General features: G+C 42.6%; 1 protein-coding gene across 1 annotated transcript in view; it reads right to left on the reverse strand.

The window, feature by feature from the left end:
• The window catches only part of WDR47 (WD repeat domain 47), a 57,097-nt gene extending 55,392 nt beyond the window's left edge, over window positions 1-1,705 (reverse strand). Inside the window, 1 exon segment of the mRNA XM_081815587.1 lies at window positions 1,421-1,705. The gene's annotated coding sequence lies outside the window, so the exon portion shown is untranslated.
• Window positions 1,706-9,850: the final 8,145 nt, after the last annotated feature.

Consider the following 9,850-nt stretch of genomic DNA (forward strand, 5'->3'; position numbering starts at 1 on the left):
AAAAAAAAAAAAAATCCCTTCACAAAAAATTACATACTTATAATGACATCAAGTTCGAGTCTTGTTTTTTTTTTTACCTGACAATATACAGTTAATGGTTTAACTGCTTGTCGTTTCCCTCACTGTATAATAATTTTTCTTTCCTGTGTGGAAACAATCTACTCCCTAAAACCTAAGGTAAAATTGTTCATTAAATCTTCCTCCTAAATGAGACCTCTAGAATATGCCATATAAAGGAAAATGGGTTCTTAGGCGTTTCTCCCTGCTAGTAAAAATTCAATGTAACCCATGCCAATACTGGAGACAAAAATAAAATAAAACAAAATTCTGCATGGATTTACTGTGAAAAAAAGATTTGTAGCATATTTAAAGCCTACATGTTAATTTCTGTGCCATTAACTTCTTGATGCATTCTGTGAAGTCTACAACAAAGGGAGGGAAATAAGTGTTAGATCACAACCTATGAATCTGGGTGGAACAAAGACCTCTCCTTTCATTATGCAGAGAACCAAGTTGCCAAAAACGCTCCGCTCAGATACCATGCGTGGTTACTGACTGCACGTCTGGGTATAGAGAAGAAAAAAAATCAAATGCTGGTCAAATGCTGCCCCTGCCTACTCCTGCCCTCGCTCCTTTTGCCCAAGGCCATGCCCCAGAGCTTGAGCCCCAATCTCTTTCTCCCCAATACACCGGACCGGCTGAACCCTATGAGTTCTACAGCCTCCCGCGTCTTCTACGCAGGCGCTCCCCCGCCCCAGCAAAGCCCGGTTCCAAACCCAGTCGCTACCCCTCTCCCTGCCCCCGCCCAGACCCCCAAAGGCTGCTCCCACAGACCACTGACGTAAGATAAGGCCAAAGCCGGCCCCGCGGAGCTGCCCCACGCCGCGGCTCGGCTCCCAGCCCCGAAGCTTCCTCCCCTCCTCCCGGCCAAGGCGTGCCCAGACAGGGACGCGAGCTCGCTCCTCAGTTCTCGCACGGGCTCGGCAGCGGGGCGAGGAAGGAAGAATCCGCGCGGCCAGCCCCCCACCTGCCTCTCAGCAGCAGCGAGGTGGACACCAACCCTGTGCTCGCTCCCCGCTTGGGGGCCGACAAGCGCCAGGGCGAGGGGCGTCGCTCTGCCCCAGAGCCCGGCTGGCAGACAGGGGAAGGTGTGGTTCAGGAGCGGCGGCCTCCGAACAGGGGCGGGCAGGCAGTTCCCAGGTCCTCATCCGGCCGCGCCGGGGCCTCACCCACGACCCCGGTCCCCACCCGGGCGGCACAGCCTGCCCGAGACCCTTCTCCCGGGCCGTAAACGCCGCCCGAGGGGCCAAGGGCTGCCTGGATCGGAGCCCCGTCAGGTGGTGACAGGTGGCGACCGGTGACCATGGCAACCCGAGGTGCGGCGCGGCCGACCCCACCTCCGCCTCCCGGAGTCACTCACCTGAAGGTTCCGGGACGAGTCCAGGGAAGCGGCTGAGGAGAAAGCGGCTGAGAGGCCGGCGGACGGGGCCCCGACACGGCCGGCTCCGGGCTGGTGCTGGAGCGCTAGGGCGGAGTTCTGTGTCTGTGCTTGGCGTCAGTCCTCCCTCCTGCCGCCCGCGCGTCAATCCATCAGACAGTCAGTCCGTCCTTCCCCGCGTCTACCCCTCCCGGAGGACCGCTCGGCTCAGCCTGGCCGACTGCGGTTGTCAAGCGGTGCTGGAGCCGAGCTCCAGCCGCGAGCCGCAGCCAATCACTGCGCTTCTCCGAGGCGCCTCAGGACCCCGCCGAGGGGCGACCAGGCAGGTGCCTGAGCCAAAGGGAGAGTCGGCTGGGCGGGCCCAAGCTTGGAGAGGTGGGGACCCGCCTAGATGGACGGGCTCCCGGCCTGCCCTCCAAGGACCGGTTGGACTCGGAGGAAAAGCCGGCCTGGCGATTGGGTAAGGGACCAGCAGCCGGGACGCAACCCGTCGCTGGCCGGTGACCCTGCGTCCCGAAATAGCGCAGAGGGGGCCTCGGAATCGAGAAGTCATCTGCGCATTAGAATCGACTCAATATTCCTCCCGACAATTTATCAATAAAGGCTAATGAAATAAATCTGGCCTCCTCCCCGTCTCTCTCTGCTTCTGCAGGCCCCACTTCCTCCCTGAAAACTCCAGCAGCTTATTTGCCCCATTCTTGATTTCTCCTTTTGTGATGCTGATATGCCTCCGAGCATTTTCCAGTTACTTAACACTTAACGGGTTCACAGGTTTGTTTTTTTACTACCCTTTTTAGTTGTAAGCTCCTTGACAACAGAATCTCATTTTCCCACCCCACCCGTGCAGTAGTAGTCCACAAATAAACGTAATGCTTCACCGAGCTGAACTGAGCGTTCAGTGAGTATAACCATGTATTAGAGCTAAGAATCAAGTGATACAAACCTGTAAGAGCCTCGTCCTCATAAAGGCCAAATGCCAAGAGTGAGCTGGGCCTCCCAACTGGGGGAAAGGACGTAAAAGAGAGTGGTAATAATAAACATCAAAAACATTTCCGAACAGGCAGAATGTAATCCGATTCAGGATAAAAGAAGCGATAATGTGAGGGGAAGGTTCTAAGAAAAATATTTACAAATTCAGGGAAAACAGTTTATGCAAAACTTCTATTGTGTAGTCCTGATTAACTCCTGGAAGAAAGTCTTCATTAAGAACTCTTTCAGTGAGAGTGCCTGGGTGGCTCAGTTGGTTAAGCGACTGCCTTCGGCTCAGGTCATGATCCTGGAGTCCCTGGATCGAGTCCCGCGTCGGGCTCTCTGCTCGGCGGGGAGCCTGCTTCTCCCTCTGACGCTCCCCCCTCTCATGTGTTCTCTCTCTCTCATTCTCTCTGTCTCAAATAAATAAATAAAATCTTTTAAAAAAAAATTAAAAAAAAAGAGAACTCTCTCAGTGATAAGTGACAGGCAAATAAATATAAACACAATGTCATCCAGGGTCCTGATATTAAAAAAAAAAGACAAATTTTACAGAATGTTTAAATTGAAAAAGTGGGCAGATATATCCAGGAAATGCCAATATAGTCTTTGCCAGTATAGTTCATCTGAGAATCTGCTTCTTGATCTTGATTCTCAAACAATACCAGTTGCAAGAACCAAGCATTATTTATTTAAATTTTCAACTAGATCTACGAAGAGTTGTCCATCAGAGATAACCTGACAAACATTTGACCACCTATTAAGGGCAGAGCGCTACACAAAAGGAAGAACCTGATCTGGTACTAGATTTGTTTGGGCATTCATTAAGCATAAAATGAAGTGCTTTGCCTATGTTCTCACTTAAGCCTCAAAATCTCCCTTAAAATGCCTGTTAACTATTCCCATCTTAGAGATTAAGGAAAATAATTTGCCCAAGGTCAAACAGCTGATCTGTAGGGGAGCCAAGATTTTAACCATTATGATTTTTAAACCCTCCTTTTTGCACTCTACCTCAGTGTCTCAACTGGAAATTTTAGCTTGAAAAAAGTGGACCTTATTCTGGCAAGGTAGAGGGAATAAGAAGTCTTATTCATGTTTATCCCCCCCATATCCTGTGGCATAGTGTTATATGCATCTAAATTTTCAAAAAGCAGTCATCAGAATTGTTAGAAGCAAATGCATAACCATTATATTTCCAGAAAAAGGGGCTGGGGGATAGAGAGGAACTAGGCACTGAAATACAAGACATCTGGTACATCTTATCACTTGTTCAGTGATAAATGCATTGACTGTATATTCACTTCCTAATGTAACATCAAGTTTTACACCACAACCTTAATAGCTGTTAGCCTAGGGTATCACCTTTCCTTCTATACTCAGCCACACAGGTTAAATTAGATCTTGTCTTTTGCTCCAGTTGCTGCAAAGCAGTGAACTGTTCAGAAAGGACAAGGCTTTCTTAGTTGAAGGACTGTCCTTAGGTTCTGAGGTACTGTCTCAGTCACCAAATATTTATCCAGTGCCTACCCTGGATCAGCAACTAGGTTAGGCATCATTTGAAAATGCAGGTTCTAACTTGTGGGAATGATTCATGGTGCCTTGTGACTTAAATGCCTATAGGCTAAGGTGGACCCTTTTTTAAATTTTATTTATTTATTTTTTTATTATGTTATGTTAATCATCATACATTACATCATTAGTTTTTGATGTAGTGTTAAGGTGGACCCCTTTTAATAAGATTCTCAAATCTCACTTCTAGAAGTTTTTGGTTTTCCCCAAATAGTGGAAAGGAATCTGAGCACAAGCCTAAATTAGGAAATCTTGCCTCAAGCTGTTCAAGGGAAGTTCAGCGGGGATATGAGCACTTGTTTTAAAAGCTCCACTCTCCTTATTAGAGCACATACACATAAATACACACACACCAAAGAGCTGTGTGCTTTAGAGCCAGGGCACTGCTGGCTCTGGGAGAACAAACAAAATACCACCACTGCAGCTTCTCTTTCAAACAGGCTCAAGGATTATGTAGGTAGAATACCTGGGTCTACCGGCACTCCTATCCAAACACCTAAACAAAAGCTTAAATTATAGGTCAATGGCTAAACCTAGTGAAGAAAAACACATTGTTTCAACATAGAAGAGACGTGCTTTTTTTTTTAAGATTTTATTTATTTGTCAGAGAGAGAGGGAGAGACAGAGAGTAAGCACAAGCGAGGCGAGCAGCAGGCAAAGGGAGAAGCAGGCTCCCCGCGTAGCAAGGAACCCGATGCGAGACTAGATCCCAAGACCCTGGGATCATGACCTGAGCCGAAGGCAGGTGCTTAACCGACTGAGCCACCCAGGCGTCCCAGGATATACTCTTTTATATTAAGTAAATATCCTGGATGTTATATTGAAAACGAAAATAAAAATTAAAAATATTTTGTTTTGTAAGAATTAAAAAAAAATTGTAAAAAAAAAAAAAAAAAGAGTACACTTAAGATGATGAGCACTAATATAGGGAATGGTTGACTATGTTGTACACCTGAAACTAATATAACACTACATGTTAAGTACACTGGAATTAAAAGAAAAAATAGAAAAAAAAAAAAAAAATATTTTGTTTTGGAAAGAAAATATTTACCCCATTTTAATGAAGTCATTGACATACTTAAAAATTCAAAAAAGGGGGAAACTATAGGTTAAGAAATGTTAATAATACTTACATTAAGCATCATAATTTTGGATGGGTGTTTTAGAATAAGGTTAACAACTTTCTAGTAATAATCTTGAAACTATTTAGTAGAACTTCCTAGAAAGATCAAAGAAAAACATGAGATTCACCAAAATGAGTCTAGGTAAATGTCTTACTGTAAGTCATGTGCCCCCAAAATACTTATAAAAATCCTATTTCAGAAAAATTAAGTATAGTATTAGCATTTCTTTTAGAGTTTGGTCGGTAACTAAATAGGCTCTTTCCTACTAAATTTTCAGTTATTTATCTAAAATTGCCACACAGAGACACCTGGTTGGCTCTGCCGGTTGAGCATCCAACTCTTGATTTCGGTTCAGGTTGTGACCTCAGGGTTGTGGGATTGAGCCCCTGATTGGGCTCTCTGCTCAGCGCTCAGCAGGGAATCTGCTTGAGGATTCTCTCCCTCTGCCCCCCTCCCCCGCCATTCCTGCATGCCCCCTCACGTGCTCTCTCTCTCTCAAATAAATAAATCTTTAATAAAATAGCCACACAAAGGCAAATGACAAATGATTTACATTTCAGCATTTATTCTTCCTATTCTAAAAGAATACACCCAAGTTCAAAGCAGTTTACCAGGCTTTCTTTGTAAGTATAAATATAGTGAGCATGTGCATAGAAGACTCAATGCTACAAATTACACATGAATTGGGATTCTGTACAAAAGTTCGGATTGAAACTCTTACCAATCTACTGGTAATATATAAGAAAATCAGGCCTAGAGAATTGGGAATGTTCTGGGATACAGGCAGAGTGCTTAAAACGTTCTTGATTTTCAGGCACAATGTTTGGTGTCATCAGCTCTTGGGAGCAACTATGAAGCTCCCCTGAAGATTGGGCAGTTTTTACTGCCCAATTTTACTGGAAGTAAAATTGCCCTCTTTGAATTACCTCTGAGCTCAACATGTGAATTAGAGTAGAAATATACAAAGTCACCTGAAAGCCACAAACAGACCATGCTTGGATGGATATTGTCATTGGAAGTGAAAACTCAAGACAAGTCTCCAGTGTTAGCAAAAATGGAATCTTGAAGGTTGCTCCTCAGGAAACAATTCCCACCCCCCCCCACCCCCACCCCCCCGTGCACAGCCTCTGGGTCTGGGGAGCCATTCTTCCTGTTTCTGTATAGACTTTATCCTTCTCTTACCTGATGCTGTAGGCAATGCATTCATCTAACTCCCCTCATTCTGATTCACCTTCATATTTGTTTTCATTTCCCACATTGTCTGCCCAGGCTAGGGAAGAATTTGCTGATCAAACCCATGCAAGTTTTACCCACATCTGTAAACTGGCATCTATGTTCATATATTGGTCTTACAAGCTTGATTTCTAAGTCCACCCTGAAAGATGGATGTGCTCTCCATTTGCTGATGAAATCAGTTTCCAAGCCTGCAGTGATGCAAGTCAAACTCTGGACTACACAGTCACCCAATAAAGCAACTCCCTGAGGCCTCTTGGGAAGTGGCCAACTGACTCTCCAGACACCACCTCCTTCCACTGATGAGAAGCCAAATGAGCTATTGCCCCATTTAAAAATTTCTACACTTAGAATATTTCAACTTTTACTTATGAAAATCAGTTTAAATACAGTAAAACCAATTTCAAAGTGAGTCATAAATTATATCAGATGTTCTGGTTCAGCATCAAATAAACATGCTAGCTAAAAAAAGGTATAATTTTTTAAAGAGAAAGTCTCACTTAAACAAGTAGGTAACGAAGAGCTACTAGAGATTAATAGAAATTTAGACTTACCCGATGCAATGGGTAACCAAATGCAGTGGGTGACACCTTATTTAGATTTTATTGCAAACAACCTGTGGTAGGCAGAATAACAGCCCCTCCCAAAGACTTGACATCCTAATCCTCAGAACCTGTGAATATGTTACTTTACATGGTAAGAGACTTTGCTGATGTGATTAAGTTAAGGATTTTAAAATGGGGAGGTTATTCTGGGTTATCCAGATGGGTCCAATATAATCACATGGGTCCTTAGAAGCAGAGAACCTTTCCCAGTGGAGGTCAGAGAGAGATAGGACTATGGAAGAAAGATCAGAAAGATGCAGCATTGCTAACTTGGAAGACAGAAGGGGACTAAGAGCCAAAGAATGCAGGCTCTAGATGCTGGAAAAGGCAAGTAAACAGGTTCTCTCCTAGAACATCCAGAAAAGAATGTAGTACCTTGATTTTAGCATCAATGAGGCCCATGTCAGACTTCTGACCTAAAGAACTGGTAAGATAATGACTGTTGTTTTAAGTCACTAAATTTACAGTAATCTGTTACAGGAACAATAGAGAACAAATATACAAACTCAAAGATATTTTGAGACAAATTAGGAGATTTAAATTGAGATTGGGTATTAAATGGGGTATTGAGGAATTAATGTTAATTTTTGTTAGGGTATGATAATAGTATTTGGGCTACCTTTCAAAACTTTTTGTTAGAGACGACACAGTGATATTTATAGTTGAAAAGATACAATGGAAGCTGGGATTTGCCTTAAAATACTGCCCCTTCCCCCCAAAAGGTGGGGGGATAGGTAAGACATTAAAATTGGCAAAGGTTAGTTAATTGTTGAAGATAGGAGCTCATGATACTATTCTTTTACTGTGTATACTTGAGATTTTCATAGTAAGTTTTTTTAAGTGAATTGAATTAAGAAGAACACCTGAACACTACAGATCAGCACTGTCCGAAATAGTTTTCTGTGATGATGAAAAAAATGTTCTACACCTGCACTGTTCAATGCAGCAGCCACTAGCCATGGGGCTGACGAGCACCTAAAATACAGCTAGTACAACTGAGGAATTGAAGGTTTAGTTTCATTTCATTTGAATGAAGTAAATTTAAATAGTCCCATGTGGCTAGAGGCTACCATATTACACAGTGTAGCTCTAGACATTAGAAGGGAGCCATGTTACCTTACTATTAGAATTCAAATAAGTAAGTTCATGAATCAAGTAAGTGCCCATCTGTTATTTTTTTGTCTGCCCAGCCTCTCTTTCCCTTTCTCGCTACTAGTACCCAGCTCTTACGTCCTACCCTCACTCCTGGGGATCTTCTGTATTGGTAAGTGAAGTAGCTCCCTGGATCAGTTGTATGGATGGAAACCCTAGAACTGCTATCATGTTCCCTTGACACACTGAGGTTCCTAAGAGAATAAAACCAAAATTAGGATAAAGATGGACAGTCTTGATTCTCAAGTTCTTACATCCAGTCAACCCTAAGGAATCAACTCCATTCCTACTTTCCCTTGTTTCAGTTGGATAAACCAATAAATTCCTCTTCTGCTTATGCTATTTTTGAGGCAAGTTCTATCACTTGCAACCTACAATACAAGGTCCGATAAAAAACTTTTTGCGTGCCAGGATCACTAGCAAAATAGTAAGATTAATGGCACTGCTATAGACTGAATTGTAACCCCCTGAAATTAGTTATGTTGCAGCCCTAACCCAACCCTCCCTCTCATCTGACTATATTGGAGACAGGGCTTTTAAGGAGGCTATTAAGATTAAATGAAGTCATAAGGATGGAACCCTGGTGCCCTTATAAAAAGAGAAAGAAAGGACAGAGCTCCCTCAGACAAGTACACAGGGAGAAGGCAGCGATCTACAGCCCAGGAAGAGCCCTCATCAGACCCCAACCATGTTGTCACCCTGATCTGACTTCCAGCCTCCAGAACCATGAGAAAGTAAATTTCTGTTGTTTCAGCTGCCCAGTCTGATATTTTGTTACAGCAGCCCTAGCTAAGATGGGTACCAGGATAGCTCCCCTAGTACCAAGTATTACCAGTTCTTTCTTCAAGGTGAAGTACACGCTGATTAGCAAAAATATCAATATATCAAGATATTATTCCACTCGCATTCTTGACTTCAGCTTAGACTGGAGTAGTTTTTCAATTGGTTTTTCCTTTTTTTTTTAAAGTAGGCTCCATGTCCAACACAGGGCTTGAACTCATGACCCTGAGATCGAGAGTCACATGCTCTACCAACTGAGCCAGCCAGGTGCCCCGGTTTTTACTTTTTTAAGTAACAAAAAGATCAGTCCAGCTATCTTGAATCTCATTATCAATTCAGGAGGATTGCAAGAATATAGAAAAAAAGTTTTCAGTGAGCTTAAGCAGCCAGAATTATATTACTAGTAATGGGAAGAAAAAGTCAAATTCAATTATTAATCTAATTTTTTACTTTATTCCTTGTATCAACAGATTAAGAAAGTGAAATTCTCCTACATGCTGATTTATAATGTTTATAAGCAGTACAGAAAACACTGTTTCACAGAGTAATATTCAGTGATCCCTTTAAATGCAGTTTTAATCCTTATTTTAAACTAAGTGCAATAATTTAATACAATAAGCTAAACACACACAAAACTTGTATATCCTGAACTACAAAAGTGGTTTCCATAGCCATATATGGTTTTAGTCAAGTACACATTTCCACAATGAACAAGTACTAACAAATACATTAATAAAACACTATCCCAAATGCTTATCCTGCCATCAGCTTTTTAAGCAATACCATTCCTACTACTGAAAGCATTTATTTCTAGAAGCTTTAATCTGACCTGGGAAAATTAGTTCTCTTAAAACTTGACAACTAGTACATTATAAGCACAAAAGGTTTTAAATCAAAAGCCTTCCAATACGGAAGAATTCACATGAAACTTTTAGTTTAAAAAATAATCATTCTTGTAATCTAAAGAATATTAAAAAAAA

Source organism: Leptonychotes weddellii, chromosome 4 (genome assembly GCF_054177405.1).
Source record: "Leptonychotes weddellii isolate Sample4059 chromosome 4, ASM5417740v2, whole genome shotgun sequence".
NCBI lineage: Eukaryota > Metazoa > Chordata > Mammalia > Carnivora > Phocidae > Leptonychotes > Leptonychotes weddellii.